Source organism: Vigna unguiculata, chromosome 1 (assembly GCF_004118075.2).
Source record: "Vigna unguiculata cultivar IT97K-499-35 chromosome 1, ASM411807v1, whole genome shotgun sequence".
Classification (NCBI taxonomy): Eukaryota; Viridiplantae; Streptophyta; class Magnoliopsida; order Fabales; family Fabaceae; genus Vigna; species Vigna unguiculata.
In genome coordinates this window covers 10,779,938-10,800,751 of record NC_040279.1, presented here as the reverse complement: position 1 = coordinate 10,800,751, position 20,814 = coordinate 10,779,938, and the positions used below count along the sequence as shown (strand labels likewise).

Sequence of the window (20,814 nt, the reverse complement as noted above, 5' to 3'; positions counted from 1 at the left end):
GAAATTATTTTGATAATACATCCAACCTCAAATAAATTTTCAATGGAATAACATGGAACTATCACCTACATACTTGTTACCAAGCTAATTACGTAATCATAATATAGTTTCTTTACGTGTGTCCCTACCAGTAGTGCTTTGTAGGGTGGGAAAAAAATCCAATTTTTTTGATTCAATATACTTTTGCTTTGATCAAATCCATTTAAGATCCATTTTATTACGAATCCAATTCATTTAAAATTCATTTTATTAGATTTGGATTTCAATCTAATATACATTTTATATATTTTATGGATTGGATATCTCATCTCTAAGTCCAGATTTTCAAATATGGATAATCCAAAAAAATCCAATCACCATTTTCAATCTAAATTTTTAGATAGGTTAGACTGCAGGTCGAAATGGACTAGTCCAAATTTAGTCGTATTCAGTGGAGTTGTACCTATACAAAATTTGGTCGTATTCGTGAAAATTCAGTCGAGTCTACCCCGATTGAAATTTGGCACATTCAGTCCTGGATTAAATTTGGTCATATTAGGTCGAGTTGACCTCGACCCAAATTTAACCACATTAGGTTGAGTCGGCCCCAAACCCAAATTGGTCATATTCAATTGAGCCGGCCCCGATGAAGATTTGGTCGAGTCGGTCCTGACCAATATTTGGAAGTATTTTGCCTAGTCGACCCTGGACGAAATTTGGTCGTTTCAACCAAATCGGTCACGACCAAATTTTGGCAATATTTGGTCAAGATGGCCTAACCTGAAATTTAGCTGAATTCAATCGAGTCGGTCCCAATTAAAATTTAGTTGAATTTGTCATAGCCCAAATTTTGGCTGTATGGTTGAGTCTGCCACAAAGAAAATTTGGCAATATTTAGCCGTGTTGGACTCAACCGAGATTTAGTTGAATTCATTTAAGTCAGCCCTGACCGAAATTTGGCGGATTTGGCCTCGATCCAAATTTGGCTATATTCGGTCGAGTTGGCCTAGATAAAATTTAGTCGTTTCAACGGAGCGACGATGACTGAAATTTGGCAGTATTCAGTTATGTTTGTTTTGACCGAAATACGGCCGAATTCAGTGGGGTTGGCCCCTACAGAAATTTAGTTGAGTCAGCCTTGCCCAAATTTAGTCGTATTCGAGTCAACCCTGGACGAAATTTGACCGTATTAGGCTAAGTTAGGTCTGACCGAACTTCAGTTGAATCCAATCAAGTCGATTCTGACTGAAATTTTACCGAGTCAGCCCTAGCTCAAAGTTGGTCAGATTTGTCCATGTCATCCCCGATCGAAATTCGGGCGTATGTAGTCAAATTTTACAAAGTCGGGCCTGACAAAAATTTGGACATATTCGGACGAGTCGCCCCCAACCGAAATTTGTTCGAATTTGGCTGAGTCGACCAAAACCAAAATTCGGCCAAATTTGACCAAGTCGGCCCTAACCAAAATTCGACCGAGTCGGCCACAACAAAAAGTCTGTTGAGTCGGTCCCATCCTGAAATTCAGTCGAGTTAGTCCCGACTAGAATTTTGGTAAATTCAATTGTGTCAGCTCTAAGGACACATGTTAGAGAAAATTCAATTTAAATTTGTTTTATAAAATAATGATTCTGGATTGTGAACTTGATCCAAATATTTGGATCTGGATTTGAAAAAACTCCAAACTAGTTCTACTGAAAAAATGGACTTGGATTGAAAATATGATCCAATTATTTGGATCTAAAATGGATATGGATTGGATCATTAAAATTCAATCCATGATCACCTTTAGTGTTCTATGAGAATGGTTCCTGTATGATCATGATAAACTCATTAAACCAGTTCATGTATTGAAAACGAAGTTCACATCACAATCACCTAACTCCCATATTCTCCAAGCAAGTGACGGAGACTTGGCTGGTTTGCTAACGAGGCTATTTAGGTAACATAGAGTTCCCCTTTACCACTTAAATTTTTTTCTCCCATTGGTTTGAACGGATAAGTTAAATGTAACTAAAAAACACATTACACAACTCCCCTTGGGTTCTTTTTGTGGATTTGCCATTATATAATAACATATGGAGTGATATATATATATATATATATATATATATATATATATATATATAGATAAAAATTTGGGACAACATGCATAAATATCAACAAAAATTTTGGACACAACAGTTTCTTCACAAAGAAACAAAAGCAAGGAAGGAAGCTCATAGATGTTTGTGCTCGTCACATGTCTAACAAATAAAAATGTTTTTACCTATGGATTTATCGATAGTTTACTAACGGACCTACACAAATTTAATTACCAACGAATTTACGGATAAATTTAAGGGTGTATGTGTTACCAACGAATATATTTGTCAGTAGTAAATTTTGTAAATTATCGACGGGAAATTGTAAATTACCAATCAATAATTTTATTCAACACTGACTATAATGTGAGCCTCGAAGCAAGAACAATAATCAATCACGCTTAACATAATTTCTGAATTTTGACTTATTATACCAGTTCTCAATATATTATACTTCAATTCGCATTGTGTTACAATGGTTTATCATCTTATATCGTCAACTAAGCCTTTGAAATATGTATTTACAGTTTCACACATACATCCATTTACTTTTTATCTTATTTCTATAGTAGCTTTGTTCTCTATGGTTCTTACCTATGATTTTTGTGAATTTTGTGTTAGATAGTAGTTTTAATACATATCTTGATTGGTTTTAGAATTTAGAATTTATTCACCACCTCTGCATTGCATAATCCTCATTCATAGTTCATTGGAATGTTTTGTCAAACACCTATGCATATTTAAGGCTTCAGTTGAGCATTTTCACAAACACCTACTCATTTCTCATTCCTACACTATTTTACTATGTTCTAAAACTCAAAATACATTTTATATCATTCATTTCATGCATAATAAACATTCATATCTCATTTAGATCATTATAGGGTTGGCAACATACGCTTCAAGTTGTTCAAAGTGTAATCTCCCTTTCTCTTTAATGTCGAACAAGCCTCAATATGATGATCAATAGAGGCACAAATTCCAATAGGGTTGTAGTTTTTTGCTGAAACTACTAACTACCTCACCATGACAGCTAATTCATTAAAATTCCCATCTATCTTCTTATGATTAGAAGCATATGAAGCTTCCACTTCATGGACTCCCTTTAGTATAGTCATTGAAGTATCCCTGGTGGTAAATTGTTGATGGTTGGATGACATGTTCTTAATTAGTTTCCTTGCATTTGTTGGCGTTTTGTCCATCAATGTAACGACCCTCCTTGTGCATGATTGATGGAAGAAGGGGGTTCTATGGTACATTTAGTAGAAGCAAAATGCAACAAGGTGTGCTGGTGGTGGAAGAATGGAGTGGTGAAGATGAAACTCTAAGAAGGTTAGGTCAATCTTAGAGGAGGAACTTAGAGGAGGTTCCTAAGGGAAGGTTCTCACAAGGTGACTTTGAAGTGCAAGTTGTGGAGTGATCTCAACAACATTTCCTTACACATTCAATAGTGAATTTTACAAGGTGTGGATGCCTCCATTTATAGGAGAAGATAGCTCCACAACTAAGCTAAAAGTGTCACCTAGATCTAATGCATCGTGAATTCAAATTGGCGCCTTTCCTAACTCCTAGATCCACCAATTTCGAATCACTTGTCAAGTGGCATGTCACGCTTCCCTCATTTGTACCATGTGCTAAATGTGAAAAAGGAAAGGAGCATGCTAGCTAGCTCTCAACCTAGCTATTGAAATTGGGCTATAATGGATCTAATTTCAATAGTTAGGTGATTTATGATCCAACATCTTTCTACCTACTTTCTAGAGTTTTTACAATTTATTGAAAGCTTGGCCTAATCACTTAGCCCAATTTAAATCTATACTAATGGACTATTAGGAAGCCTATCAAATCTTAATGTCTTTCTTGGCCCATTAGAAAAGCATGTGAAGCCCATTAAGCCCATTGTGCTTTAGAAGTTCTACATTTTTTTGTATCATTTTAAGCAAGCCTTTAGTGATTGAGCCTATGGTTGGGCCCATTTCATCACAATGGCCCTCCACTCGTAACGTCTATCATTTTCTTGTCCATGAAATTTAGTCCCTCATAAAAATACTAAATGAGAAATTCCTTGTGTATTTTCTGATGAGGCATAAAGCACACAACTTTTTGAATCTCCCCTAGTACTCATGAAGACTTTCTCCTTCTAATTGCCTTATCCTACAAATTTCTTTGCGAATAACAGCGACTCCACATATTGGGATTTTTTTCTAGAAACAGAATTTCTAGAGTCCCTAGGTATTAATGGATCTTGGTGGAAAATAGTACATCCATTCTTTGGCAGCATCTTGCTATGAAAATGGGAAAGCTTTAAGTTTGATGTGTTCCTTCGTGGTAGTTGTCGGTCTCCTGGTTGAACAGAAAATATGGAATTCCTTTAAATAGTTGTGCAGGTCTTCTCTTGTTAGTCCATGGAATTTAGCTAAAAGGTAGGTTAACCCAAATTTTAGCTCGCATTCTTCATTTGGGTATTGGATTCATATTGTTGTTGTAGTTACATCGAGAACAACTAACTATCTTAAGGCCCTTTCTACCATTTTGTTTATTTCAATTTCAAGTTCAAGTGAAGGGTCAGATGGGATATTGATCACTTATTGTGTACTACTGAAAGTGTTAGAAGGTACAAATACTTCCTCGGTAGAACTATCAGATGATACAAAAGCTTGCACAATAGAACTATTGGGCGAAACTTTTTCTTTGTGTGTTTTTACGTTTCTAATGTAACGTTTCTTTGGTTCTCGATGTCGAGAATATATACTTAACTCAGATTGGCCCAAGTAATGCACTATACAGTCTACTAAATAAAACAACAAAAAAACCAAATATAATTTTAAGTTTGTGCAATTTGCTTTTCTATTTTGAAGGAGGTTTTCCAAAGAGAAATATTAATAAAAGTTTGTTGAGTAGATTCCCAAAAAATGGAGCTATAGTTACAATGCACAAGCTTATATACCTTGTCTTTCCATAGCCAAAGTGTTCCGTAACTAATTTTACAACTTTTCTCAAAAGAATTCCCAAAATAAAACTAGATAGATATAATATGATGAAATTAATAAATTTACCTAAAAGCAATGAAGAATTGTGTTACTAAATTGGCAAATGTATCAAATTATATAAGTAATAAAGTGGAAAGTCTAAGTATCATTTTCCAAGAGACTAATGTGGTTTAAGAAAAATTATGTTTATTTACTAATGACGGTTAAGAATTTTAATACAAAGATGGATATTGATGAATGAAATATAAGTATAAAACTAAGAAAGCAACAAAATTGATTTGATAAAATACATAGTAAAAACTTCACTGATAAAATATATTTCAATCAACAGGTACTCCCACATGTGCAATCAATAATCATGTGTTAAAACAAGAATAGAGCACGAGAGTGATGAAAAAAATATATATATTGAATTGTGAATTCACAAAGAGTTAAGAATACATTACACCCAACCCTTGTGAATTGGGGAGTTAGCTACTCCTAAACATTTTGAATACTAGAATAATGATGAAAATAAATGCCTCCAACCTCCATAATGCACTTCTACCTTCACGTATTTTAGGTCAAGTGTCATTCTCCTCAAAAAATTGTTCCTTTGACCTATGCTAGACACTTAATTTATACATTTTCTACAATTCACAACTCGCTAGGCGACTTTACTTGTTTGGCGAGTTATGCATAATTTGTTGGGCGAATGGTTCTTCATTGGGCGAATGACTCGAATTGGACTAGGTCTGCAACTTTGTACTTGATCTTGTACTAAAATATTCTGGATATATATCTTTTAATTTTCGGAAATTTCATATTTTTATGCATTTTTCAAATATTTTGATTTGTAATTGAAGTAATAAACTCGGTAGATAACTGATTTTGTTGATAATCTTCTTAAATATTTGAAATTTCCACTTATTTGCAAAATATAAACCAAATATTATCTTTCTCAAAATTATTAAATAAAACCTAAAATATCTAAAACGATAATAATAAAATAACAATAAAAGATAAAGTAAAATAAAAATAAAAACATGATAATGTTAATTATCAAACTAAAAATGTAAATTCTACCAGTGTTCCTTGGTAACGATGACAAATTTAAAAATGTTATATTGACATTTTCAAATTAATATTACTTTTCGAATGCAACTTCAGTTACCTTTGTGAATACCCAAGAATATTAGTTAGGATAAAATTAACATAAGTCATCTCCCAACGAACACATAATTGATTTAACTAAAAATAATTCTAATAAAACAAATAAAAGAAAAAAAATGGTGCAAATAAGAAGAAATAAAACAAACAACCTACCATGCACCAATTCAACGAAAATAAATTAATAAAATAACTAAACGATAAACTAATAAATGCCTACAATGATAATACCAATGACGGAAGGAGGTTTATAGGTGTTTTGGGGCTTAAAAGAAAAATAAGGAGAATTATTGTGAAATTAAATAAGAACAATTAAATATACAAATTTACAATGGATTAAAAATTTATTTTAATGATATGAAATTAAGTTGATTTTCTTGCCTTTTCAAATTAAGATTTTTCATATATTTCCAAACGTTTATTATTCAATTTAATTCAAAAATTGGAGAACTCAAATCAATTAAAGTGACAACTCAATTAATGTTTTTAGAACCTTACTCATTCAACTATATATGATTAAATTATTAATCTTTGCATATATCTTGTTATTAAGCAAATAGTATTAAAATCCAAATTAATTACGCTAGCGTTTAATTCCATATATAAATGAAAAGAATTTAATTAAGTTCTATTTTGTTCCACCGCATAGAAATTAAGTGTTTACTATTTACTCACATCAAAGATTACTTATTAAAAATTAATACGAGTTCTTATTAATTACTATGCACAAAATTGAATTTCATTATCATTCCAAGGTCATCTTAAAAGCAACAGATAAAAGTCAGATGAAACGAATAGAAAAAAGTATACTCTAATAAATAAATAAAACGAATAACTCATTACTTACTAAAAACCTCAAAATCCATTATTTAAATTACAAGAAAATAAATTTCAGAGGCTTAGCACTCCACAGAGATGTTAAAAAAAAAATGAAAATAATATAAAAATAGAAGAAAAGAGAGGATAAAGCATTGGAGGACAACGGTTGGACTAACTATATGAGAGTGGATGCTTTACATGTAGTGACGGAACTTGACCAAAAATTCTAGGGAGCAAATTATATTTGTTATATATAAATTATTTTTTTAATTAAAAAAAATTAATTTTTTTTAATTAAAAAAAATCAATTTCTTTACATTATTTTTTTTATTCAAAATAAGCACTCATGACAATAGAATCTAAACAATATAACAATGGATAATTTTCTAAACACATTTGATATGGACCTCATTTTAGATAAGTCCTTCGTACCTCATCAATTTAATTTGGTGAGTGTTGCCAAATTTGAAGACGCTTTCCTGGATCACGTTCTAAAGTATTTTCAAATTCATTATATGTAACTTTAGGAACCTTAGATAGTTGTTTTTCGTTTTCTTCAATATTTGGATTCTCATGAAATTTCTCAATTTTAGATGACGTAGATGCATTTTTTTCATCTTCATCACAAGCCTTCCTCTTGAAAAAAGAATCAATTCTTTTACTCTTTATCATAATTTTTCTAATATAAAATTTTCACCTCTCACCTATTTACAAAAAGATAAAATTATGAATAATTAAATCTTAAAAGCAAGACTCAATATTTTAAGAAAATTAATAACTTTCAAATGATTAGTTTCCGTTACCTTAGAGTAGATTCCTAATCTTGTTTTTCCCTTACATAACTTCAAAGCCTAAAATAGCTCTATCTACACAAAGAAGAGTTTGATCAACAATTAAAGCATGATTTTATGATCTCTAATAGATAGAGATATGTCTAGAGCGTAGAAAAGCCACATACAAGAGAGAAACATATTGCTTCAAAAATAAAAAGGAAAAGATGAACTTACTCAAAAGAAGAAATTGTTCGGTCCAAAATGTTCCTTAACTCTTCAATTTTGTCGTAGTGCAATTTGATTTTGAAAATAATAAGAAAATTGATGGTGAAAATTGAGATGAAAATAAAACGGGAGAAAGAGATGAAGACACGGAAGATAGAAACCAAATAAAAAAATTTTAAAAATTATATTAGAAAAAAAAACGAAATTTTAAAATTTTAAAAAAGATTTTTCAAAACTAAATTAATATAAATAAGGTAATAATATATAAATAAGTAATAATATATAAATAAAGTAATAATATATAAATATTTTTATAAAATATACAGAAAATAAAATAAAATAAAAATCAATTAATATAAATAAAATAATAATTTATAAAAATTATTTTTTAAATATATAGAAAAAAAATTAAAAAAAAAGTGGTTGGGGGAGTCGTGGCTCCCCTGTCCCTTCATACTTCTGCCAATGTTTACATGCATTGGTTTTGGTTCATGCATTGTGTGAGGTGCTGCATCGAATGATTAATTGGATAATTGTGTGTGGTTAGGATTTTTTTTATTAACGAATAACCACATGCTTAAATCACATGCATGTAACTCAATTCATAAAGTTATTTTTTATTTTAGGCTTACATAATAATTTGGTCCTAGTTTTCGTTTGGTTTTTCCAATTTGGTCCAACTTTTTATTTTGTTTTCAATTTGGTTCTAACATTCGTAAATTTTATTCAATTTGATCATTTTCACTAACGTCGTTAAAATAGATAAACGAATTGTGAACCGTGACTGCCACATGTCATTTTGTGATTTTTTTTAAATTTATTTTTATTTAAAAAAATTCACGTGTCAAGCTCATATCATGCTACATGTCATTTTGTGAATTTTTAATATTTTTTAAATTTTTTTTTAATTTATTTTAAAATTTAAAAAAAAATATTTAAAAAAATATTTCATGTGTCAAGCCAATATCATGCCACGTGTTGATAAAGGATTGATCCCTACCCAGGATGATGGCCCATGGCACATGCTTAAAAGAAAGGGAGTTCTTTGATCCCTTCCTTTACTTTTATTTTCTTTAGTTTAAAATTCCATTAAGTTGGCTTGGTTGACTATTTTTAAGTTGACTTGTTGACCTTGACTTTGGGTTGACTTGTTGACTCAAAGAATTAGCTTAACCTAGAGCCAACATGCTAATTCAAAATTAACTTGTTTTGTATGTTCATTAAGAGGTGGGACAAGGAAGGACAAGTGGTGCATTTAGATGGCTTTTGGAGAGCACATATGGAGGAAAGAGAAGGAGCAAATCTTTCTAGAAACATCTAGAAAGGATGACCACATGCCTTGGCCACCAAGAAGTCTAGAAACATCTAGAAGGAGCATCCACCTTGCCTTGGCCAAGAAGGCTTCTAGAATGTGTCCATGTGCTCCTTTGTTGACCTACTTTCTATGACTCTAAGTTTTGTTATTTGCATTGTAATCCTTTTTAGCTTATTTGTTTTTGCGAAGAGGCCCCTAGACACTTCTATTTAAGGGGACCTCAAACACTTGTACAAGGGTTGAACATTTTGGAGAAATTAAACACCTTTGTGTCTCAACCATTCTGAGAGTCTTCCTCCTGAGGGAGTGGAGTTCTTTTAAGCCTTATCTTGAATCTTGATTCAAGTGGCGGCACACATCCACTCATCTTCAAGGTTGTCATGGCTTCTTCTAGCCTAGCCTTGTAGTGGCGTGCTTCTCACATTTTTATCATTCCTTTCCTTTCCATTTTATGCTTTCTTCTTCCTTTGTGTGTGTGACTTGGGTTTTACTTTTTTTATGTGTTGTCCACTCTTATTTGTTTTGAATCAATCCATTCCTCTCTTCTCTAGAACCTTGGAAAGGAACCTTCACATCTAGATAGTTTGCTATCTTAATGTCCAGTGAGGATTTCCTTGGTTTTCTTAATCAATCATCACCATATTCATTAATCTTCTAAAAGGATCAAGATAATCAAACATCACGTGTTAGGGTCAGTTTTTTATATTCAACTAGTAGGCTGACTCATGCGTACGCACGGGTTGTAATTTTTTTGTTTTGAATATTGAATTAAAAAAGCAGTGAAAATATAATGAAATGTCATGAAGATTAGGTTATATTATTGTAAAGGTATAATTAGTCGCAACGTACCTAGTTTCATCCCAATGTGTCTAAATGGTACCTGCTTTTAACTTTGCATCTACTTAGTACCCAAATTAGTTAATTTGCATCAATGTGGTCCATCCCGTTAAATTTTCAGAAAAGCCGTTAACAGATCAATGATGTGGCATTGCAGAACGGATACGTGTCAATGAAAATAATTGTACAGTGGCAATTTGTGGATAACGTGTCATGCCCTATTTGAATTGATTGTCCCCATTCAAAAAGCCCTAATTTCCCATTCCCATCTTCATCTTCTTCTTCATTTTTTCGCCAGGAAGCTGATTTGTTGCAGGGGATAAGGTGGCGGGTGAAGTGGGAAATGTCGCATGGTTTTAGTCATTCGTGGTCGTCTTGTTCGTTTGGGTCACATAACCACAGCGTTTCTTCTCCTGGTTCTGTATCTGGGTCAGTGGGTGGAATACCACACCTCCTTCACATTGGCATAACCCATCTCCTTCAGAATACCCAAAACACCATTAAATTAAACCACGCACAACATTCAACCACTAACCCTAAACCCCACCATCCCAACAACAAATAATACAATCAATGACAAAAACAAATGGTTTGTGCACCTGCAATCCCAAATAGCTGCCAATTTGATGTCAATTACACCTTCAATTTTGTCCACAACGCATGAAATGGCCCAAATTTCGTAAACCCTAACTCCAGAAAACCCTTACTTTATCGCAGAAAACGTTCCAATTTTGTTCCCAATTCGTGCCTTTTTTTCTTTTTAATTTCCTCTTACATTACACTGTTCCACATCACACACTATTCTCGTGCCACATCATAACATTTTTTCTCACTTAACTGGTCAACACAGTCAGACGTTATCTTATTTAACAGAGTCAACGAAAAGGGACCACATTGATGCAAATTAACTAATTTGGGTACTAAGTAGATGCAAAGTTAAAAGCAGATACCATTTAGACAAATTGGGACGAAACTGGGTACGTTGCGACTAATTATACCTATTGTAAATGTTATTACTTAACTAATGAAGTAGTAAATTTAAGTGATGCCATAAGAGTTTCAATTTTAAATATAATAAATATGGTGCAGTTAAATGATTTTACAAAATAATAATAATAGCCTATGACTCATGCGTGTATACATATACACTTTTTTTTGTTTTTTTTATTTCAAATCCTTTTAGAATAATAATATAATTTTTATTATATTTATTTAACCATTAAAAATACTAATAATAATATTAATATAACATATAAATTACATATTATAAAATTTTTAAAAGAATAATCAATAATTATATATATATATATATATATATATATATATATATATATATATATATATATATCAATAGAATAATAATTATGATGAAAATTAGGTTATACGGTTGCAAATGTTATTATTAAAGTAATGAAGTAGTAAATTAAGTTTTAAATATAATAAATAAAATTGATATTGCAATATGGTAGAGTTAATTAATTTTACGAAATAATTATAATAGTCTATGACCTGTGTGTGGTAAGAAGTGGACTTTAAGCTTAACCCAATCCCACAAACCCCACAAAACGGGCTTTTAAGATGAAGTTTGCACCCCACTTATATACTATGAAATTGTTTTATCTCTAGTCAATGTACGACTTCCAAAACACTCTCTCACGCCGAGGTATATATATATATATATATATATATATATATATATATATATATATATATATATATATATATATATATATATATATATATATATATATATATCGTGTGTGGGTCTAGAAAGGGTGGTCTATTAACAGTCCGATAGCATGTGAAATAGAATATTCAAGAAATCTTGCTAAGATAGACTTTTTTAAACAATAGCTCTAATACCATGTAAGGAGTGAACTTTAAGCCTAACTCAACCCCACAAAACCAGCGTTTAGGGTGAAGTTTGTACGGGTGAAGTTTGTACACACAATTTTTTTATTATTTCAAATCATTTTAGAATAATAATATAATTGTTATTATATTTATTTAACCATTAAAAATACTAATAATAAAATTAATATAAATTATAAGTTGTAAAATTTTTAAAAGATCAAAAGAAGAAGAAGAAGAAGAAGAAGAAGAAGAAGAAGAAGAAGAAGAAGAAGAAGAAGAAGAAGAAGAAGAAGAAGAAGAAGAAGAAGAAGAAGAAGAAGAAGAAGAAGAAGAAGAAGAAGAAGAAGAAGAAGAAGAAGAAGAAGAAGAAGAAGAAGAAGAAGAAGAAGAAGAAGAAGAAGAAGAAGAAGAAGAAGAAGAAGAAGAAGAAGAAGAAGAAGAAGAAGAAGAAGAAGAAGAAGAAGAAGAAGAAGAAGAAGAAGAAGAAGAAGAAGAAGAAGAAGAAGAAGAAGAAGAAGAAGAAGAAGAAGAAGAAGAAGAAGAAGAAGAAGAAGAAGAAGAAGAAGAAGAAGAAGAAGAAGAAGAAGAAGAAGAAGAAGAAGAAGAAGAAGAAGAAGAAGAAGAAGTAGAAGAAGAAGAAGAAGAAGAAGAAGAAGAAGAAGAAGAAGAAGAAGAATATCAGAATTTCAAATCAAAAACAAAACAATCTCACACATTTTGTTTTCACTCTTCGTAAACCTCTTTAACTTCTTCTCTATCTTCCTCAAACATTTTCATTGTCTTCTCTCTCTCTTTCTCAAACCTCTTCAGCTTCTTCCTCTGTTTCTGGATCACTCACACACAACACCATGGCGAACACTAAATCTTCAGCTTCTTCTCAACCTTCCTCTTTTCTCTGTTTTTCTCACGTGCAAACAACACCTCTTCATCTTCCTCTTTTCCGCTTTTTCAAATGAGAATATCTAAATATATCGTTTTTTTAAACAGATCTGAAGATGTTGTATCTCTTTTTTCGCAAGTGTTATCACCTTTCTCAAGCAAGCATCTCATTTTCTTCTTATATTTTGTCAAATCTAACTTTTTCATGTGTTTTTTTACAGGTAAGAACCCAAAAGTCGATTTTATTTTAAGTTTTTCAAGCGAACAACTCATTTTCTTCTTATATTTTGTCAGATCTAACTTTTTCATGCGTTTTTCTACAGGTAAGAACCCAGAAGTCGATTTTATTGAGTTTTCTAAACCAAACAACTCATTTTCTACTTATTTTTTGTCAGATCTATCTTTTTCATGCGTTTTTTTACAGGTTTAAACCCAGAAGTCGTTTTTATTTTGAGTTTTCTCAAGCGAACATCTATTTTTCTTCTTATATTTTGTCAGATCTAACTTTTTCATGCATTTTTTTACAGGTTTAAACCCAGAAGTCGAATTTATTTTGAGTTTTCTCAACCGAACAACTCATTTTCTTCTTATATTTTGTCAGATCTAACTATTTGTTTCGTTTTTGTACAGAACTAATATGGTTCTCTGCGACATATGGTTTTATTACGCAGATTTCGTTTTTATTTTGACCTTTCTTAAGCGAACAACTCATATTCTTCTTTTATTTTCTTAGATCTAACTATTTTTTTCCGATGATGGTATTTTCTAGGGTTGCTACATGTCTAATATGGTTCACTGCGACAGATTTAACATCAGGTTTATAAAAACTTTTTATCTAACTATTTTTGGCGTTTATGTACTTTCATCTAATTGTTTCTTATATTTTTCTTCTATTTACAGGCTTCAAATCAAGATTTCAAACTGATTCAAGACTCTTTTTCGCTGTACAACTTAACTGGTAAGTAATTTGTATCAAAATCTACCTTTTTATTTACCAATTTATCTGTATTTTTCCACCTTTTACAAGCAACCCGTTCATCTTCTTCATTTTTCTACCTTCAACTCTCTTGGTGTCATTTTTTTTCGTTCATGGTATTTTTTAATAATGCATTCTATCAGCATATCTCTTTATTGTAACCCGATTTACATTTTTATTTGGACATTTTTCAAAGAGTTCATCATACACTATATTTTTTCAAAGTTCTACACCAAAAAGAGTTAATCTAACTATTTTTCCGTTTATCTACTTTGATCTAACTATTTTTCTTCTGGATACAGGCTTCAAATCAAGATTTCAAAGTCATGCACGAGTCTTTCTCGCTGTACAACTTAACTGGTAAGTAATTTGTATCAAAATACCTTTTTCTTTACCAATTTATCTGTATTTTTCCACCTTTTACAAGCAAACCCTTCATCTTCTTCATTTTTCTACCTTAAACTCTGTTTGTGTCATTTTTTTTCGTTAATGGTATTTTTTAATAATGCATTGTATCACCAAATCTCTTTATTTTTACCCAATTTTTGTTTTTATTTGGACATTTTTCAAAGAGTTCTTCACATTTTTTCAATCACCGTTTACTCCATCAAAACCATTTCGTTTACAAAACGTTTTGTATTCCAACCCCTTCAAATACTGCTTCGAATTTTTTCCAAATCAACCTGTCAATCAATATTCAAACGCATTAAATTTCGCACTGCTCGAGATAGTGATGAATAAATTGCTCCATCATATGCCACACGTTATAATTATTAAACTTTATTCTATTCCAATATTAAATATCCCATCCTGAAAAAAATCAACATTAATAAATTACATTAAATAATTCTTCTTATACTTTTACGACGCTTCATAATTCTTTTTTTTAACGTATTATTTTTTAATTCATATTTATTAACCTGTACTTTGACCAGTTCAGACTGTCCAATATGTACGGATACTTCCAACAGCTATGACTTCTCCTATTCTTTTTATATATATATTCCCTATGTTTACCAATTCAAAGTCAGACATCTGATTTTTCTACGGTTACCCATTTTCTTCTCTTACAATTTTACTTCATCACCAACCTATTCTCCTGCAATGGAATCCATGCCCACACCACAATTCATACTTTCTTCAGAAATGGTTGGCGGATTCATTTCTATGATTTTGAAAGACCATGTATATTTTTTGATTCAAACTCATTTATTTTTGTTATTTATATTTATTTATTTCTTTATTCTTAACTGGCTAATCTTTTAAAGACTTTGGACACGTCAACCGAGTGTTCATAATACGCTATTGGAAGGACCTTGCTGTTAAATGGACTGTTGTTGATTACCAAAGTAATGTTCACCATGTTACTTACAACATGGATATTCACACTCCAATGATTACCCAAGGCTGGAACCAACTAAGATCTTTCTATGGAGATCATCAACTGTCTGCAAAGGATCACCTTGAATTGTTTTTTGAAGTTTAAAGTGAAAGAACAAGCAAAGATATCAAAGTTCTTTATCTATTTTTTTGGTATTAAAGTTGAAAATTTTGTATGTAATTTTGTTTGAACTTCTTAATATATAAGAAGATTTCAATTGGACTCTTATTTTATATGCAGTTATTATATATCTCAATATAAAAGTTATATTTTATTCTCTTTTATTATATGTATTTTCCTTTTTTGTATTAGATTTTGTTCGACTTCATTTTAGTCAATATAAATTATTTTTAATTAGAAATTGAATTAATTAACATTAATTACCATTCCATATAAATTGGAAATTTAAACGTCAGTGAAATACAATAACTATTACTTATTAATTATTATTATTAAAATAATATAAGTTATAAAATAATTAAAATATTTTTCACCATTTTCATATTCAGAAGAATTTAAGATCAATTTTTATGGAAAAATAAATTTAAAATGTCCATTTAAAAAACTTTTTGTATTCCAACGCCTTCAAAAAGTGGTTCGAATTATCTCCAAATCAACGTGTCAATCAGTATTCAAATGCATTAAATTTCGCACTGCTCGAGATAATGATGACTAAACTGCTCTATCATCTACTATACGTTTTAATATTAAATATTAAATCGCCAACCAAGAAACATTTCATTTTTTTAAATTTCTCTTCATTATGGTTTTCACTTCTCAAGATAAAATTAATTGCACTGTCCAGAGTTATCAACACTTCTCAAGACGATAATCATGATTGCTCTACGTAATATTATTATCACTAACACGCTTAGATTACCGGTAACTCTCTTCACACTCAAAGAACGCTGCTACGTCTACAGTTTACAACTTATCTTCTTTCAAGGTACTCATATGGGTTCATCTGTATAGATCAGATTTCCAGACATGTATTGGAATATACAACATTCATTTATTATAGTAAGAGAGTGTCATGTTCCAAAAAAACATAATTGGTGGTCTTCATAATTAATGTTTTGGAGCCGTAAGTATCATAAGATGACATTTTAGGAACCTTTACAAAGTTTTTTAGAGAAAGTAACTATTGTTTTTTAAAAAAATTAAACTAAAAATGGTAATACAATAAATTAATTAGGATTTGGTGTGGAATTTACAAAATATTACACAATATTTACTGAAATGTTTTGTAGTTTTGAGAGTGAATACTTTCAAATATAATGTTCATGTTATTTTGATACAATAATATTTACTGTTTAAGAATTATAATAGTGAAGTAAATGGAAATCATAAGTTACAATTTATTTTTAAAATAAATGCAAATTGAGGTAAAATCTAAATTTTCTAAATTTTTCAACAAACAAATTTGAAATAAAGCTCATGCTTCAATAAGTATTTATTAAAGTTTAATAAGTTAAATCCATGAATGAAATATATTTGTTTGCTTCCTCATTCCAGTCCCACGTCTTAAAAATTTCAGAGTACAAAAAATATTTATAATTTAAAATTAAAAGAATACATAATGATAACTACCAAATATTTTTATATAAATATTAATAGTTTCTCCTTTTTTATAGACAAAATTAGTTATTTTTTTAATTTTTGTTTTAAAAATAATATTACATATTACACTTTTTTGAATCTGATTAATTAATAATTTCTTATTAATAAAAAATGCAAATAAAATTATTTACTTTAAATACATTTATTTACTATATTAAAAATTAAAACTTTTTTTTCACTTTTCAAAAAATATTTCACTTGCTAGATATGCTTTTAATACTTTTCAAAAAATATTTTTCATCTTCCAGACATTAAAAGATGTTAAGGAGAATAAAAACAACTTTTCAGTTTCTTTCAACACTACTTTCAAGATAAAAATTTGTCTCTTCCAACACATCTTTATAATCAATTAGCATTAATTATGAAGAAAACAACAACTTTTTTAGTGTCTCAATACAATGTTATATTTGAATTTATTGTATTAAAATTTTAGATGGAAAATATTTTAAAAATCTACCTACCTTTTTAAGAGAGCTTTATACAGTTTTCAAAAATCTTCTTAACTTTTAACGTAGCTTATTGAATAAACTTTATAAATTAACACTTACGTCTTTCAATATAAATGTCACAAATATAAAGAATAAATGGAAAACTTTTTCGTCTTCCAAGAATTTTGCATTTTGAATTATGACTATTTATTATGAACAACAACAATCATGATTTGTGGGACTCAATGAATCATGAAGTATCAATCAAACACATAATTAGAGTTTAAGACATTCACGAAAAATATTATTTATCAATTTTAAGTATATAAAAAATATAAAAATTTTATATCATCATGTTGTTTTTTGAGATGTTATATGCTTCTTTATTTATCGCTAATGATTAATACAAAATGCAAAATCTTCTTCTATTAATGTGCTTGAAAACCGATTGATCTAATATTACTTATTATGGTTGTATTCTTAACTTTATATCAATTATGGTTTTAAAATATTGCATTGGAAACCAAAATCTTCTTCTATTAACGTGTTTGAAAACTGATTGATCTAATAATACTGATTATGGTTGTATTCTTAACTTTATATCCATTTATGATTAAATTTAAATATTAATTTACGAATAAATTTATATTTATGTAGGATTAATGTAATATTATCATTTTATATTTTTATATAATATTACATTACATTGAATTTACATTGGAAACTATTTGTTTTTCATTTAATGTCCTTCGAAACTGAACTTTTGTTATAGTTGATTTTTGTAAACATCAAGCAGTAGATAATATTAGGTAATATATTCCTTCCGTGTGTTTTTAGAATAAATTTCAAAATTAATTCATTGAAAATAATATCGTTTTTAAGTTGTGAAAAATTAATCATAATACATATAATAATATTAAGAAAATTTTTATTCAAATTTGAAATCGTAACAGACAGTAAAAGAAAGAGAATGTGATAAAAAAATTAAATTTAACATTTAAAATGAAAAATATATACAAAAAGTTAATTTTTGTAATAAATACTTTAATATTTCTGAGAAAAATATATAAATTCAAATATTCAAAAAATTTGATGACCCATAATGATATAATAATATATTATAAAATATAATAATATGTAACAATGTAAATATAAAATATAATTATATTAATATAATTAAAATATAAGGTAAAAAATAAAAATTATAAAATTTTTAAACTTTTAAAGATACGGAAATAATTAACTATTTCAATTTCAATATTATTGCAAGATTAAAATTCATATATTGTGAAAATTGAAATTCGAAGTATATACAGTAACATTTTCTCTAAAAGCAATTACCAAACTGAAACTTTAGAATGAAAGTGGTACTATTTGACTAATTAAACAAAAAATATACCAATAAAATTTAAATTTTAACATTAAAAAAAATTGTAAAATAGTGTAGGTTTTTCAATAGATTCTTATAATGTCTCTAAACAACTTTCAAATATTTTTAACTTATAAGAAAGGTTCGTATTTTATATATTATCAAAATCTGAAAAATGATAAATTAAAAAAATTTAATGAAAATACATTAATATTCACAATTAAAAACAATAAAAGTTAAAAATATGATATAGAAAATAAAAAAGTAATATAATATTTAGGAACAAAAGATCTATGGTTCTTAATAATATAATAATATATTAACATATTAGTCCTAATATAATAATAATAGTAAAAATAATTAAAATATGGTGTAAAATAATAAATAAATAATTGTAAAATTTAAATATGAATTTTTAAATATTTTTCACATATTTTTTGACATTTTACACAAACTTAAACAATAATTTAAAAAATAATTTTTATAACATAGACATTGGTATATCATTACAAGTTAAAATTATACATTCTTAAAATTTTTAAAGACATAAAAATCACTAATAATCTTGATTTCAATATTTTTTTTTCTAAATTAGGATATGTATTGTCAAATTTGAAATTCAAAATATATAGTAATAAAGTTTGAATTTAAATTCTAAATTTTAAAAGCTATGAAATATGGGAGCAAAGTTAAAATTTGAAATTCAAAATCCAAAAAAATTGTAAAAAAAGGACTCCAATAGAAGAGTCTATCAACGTCTAACCTTTGTATTTTTGCATAGTGTACTATTTATATTTGTCTACATAGTCTACATTTTGTAAGTTTTGATTGTTTACTATTTATATTTTGTTTGTAGTCTAACATTTGTATCTTTAAAGAATCTACTATTTATATTTAGGTGTAATTAGTCGGATAATACTCACTTTTGTTTGGATATGTCAGTTTCATACCACTTTTACAAAGGTGTCAATTGGGTCCTAACTTTGAAAAAGATGTCTTAATCAGGTCCCTTTGAGAAAAAAATATTAATGTCATTAATGGTATCGATATTTAAAATGACTTATAAGAGTGAAAGGAACCTAATTGAGACATTTTTTTAAAAGTTGGGATTCGATTGACACATTTTTAAAAGTGAGTACCAAACTGAGACATCTGAAGAGAGTAAGTACTATCTGACTAATTAAACATTACATTTATATGCACGATCTATCATTTGTAGCTTTATATCGTTTACTCTTCACATTTTTTTGTATCGTCTAATGTTTCTATCTTTATTAAGTCTACTCAACAATTTCTATACCGTCCATCATTTTAATTATTAGAGAAACAACTATTATATTTTTCTACATTTTTTACTCAATATTTCATTCAAAATTAAATTTGATTTCTTAATTTTAATTATCTGAATCTTAATATATTATTTAAAATAATTATATATAATACATTTTATTAAAAATATATATAAATAACTTAAATACATTTTTATTATAAAATCAATTAAAATATTATTATTAAATTTTATAAAATAAAATTTATATTAAACTTAATTATACTTTTATAATTTCAAATTAATTTAATAAATATACTATAATTTTTAATTTTAAAATTCGAGATGTCGTGCGTTGCACGGTTAAAAAATACTAGTAATAATAATAATTATGATGGTTAATAACATAATATTTTCGGAATACCATTTTTTAAATTAAATACAATAGTAATTATAATAATATAATAATTATATAATAATTATTAATAACACTAATAACAATAATAATACTGATGATAACAATAATAACTTTTTTAGTACTTGTTTTCTCGTATCAATAATATATAATAATAAAATTAGTATATTACCTAATATTACTAATAACATTAATAAGTTTATTACTGTTAATAATATTAATAATATTATTAACAATAATAATATAAATAATAATATAGAATAGTAACATATAACGAGAATAATAATAATATTATTATTAATAATTACAAATAATAAAAATTATAAACATATTACAAATAATAATATTACTTATAATTAATATTGTAGTTGAAATCATAAATAAATGAGAAAATAAAAACATATTAACTTTTGTAGAATTTAAACCCAGGTCCTTTTGTACCTGAGTTTTAAAATGA

At 28.3% G+C, this 20,814-nt stretch overlaps 1 long non-coding RNA gene across 1 annotated transcript; it reads left to right on the top strand.

Annotated features, from left to right (window-relative positions):
• Positions 1-13,647: 13,647 nt before the first annotated feature.
• On the top strand, positions 13,648-14,330 carry LOC114177208. The gene is made up of 3 exons (XR_003603112.1): positions 13,648-13,717; positions 13,802-13,859; positions 14,180-14,330. It is a non-coding gene; the product is annotated as an uncharacterized LOC114177208 (long non-coding RNA).
• The last annotated feature ends 6,484 nt before the right edge of the window (positions 14,331-20,814 follow it).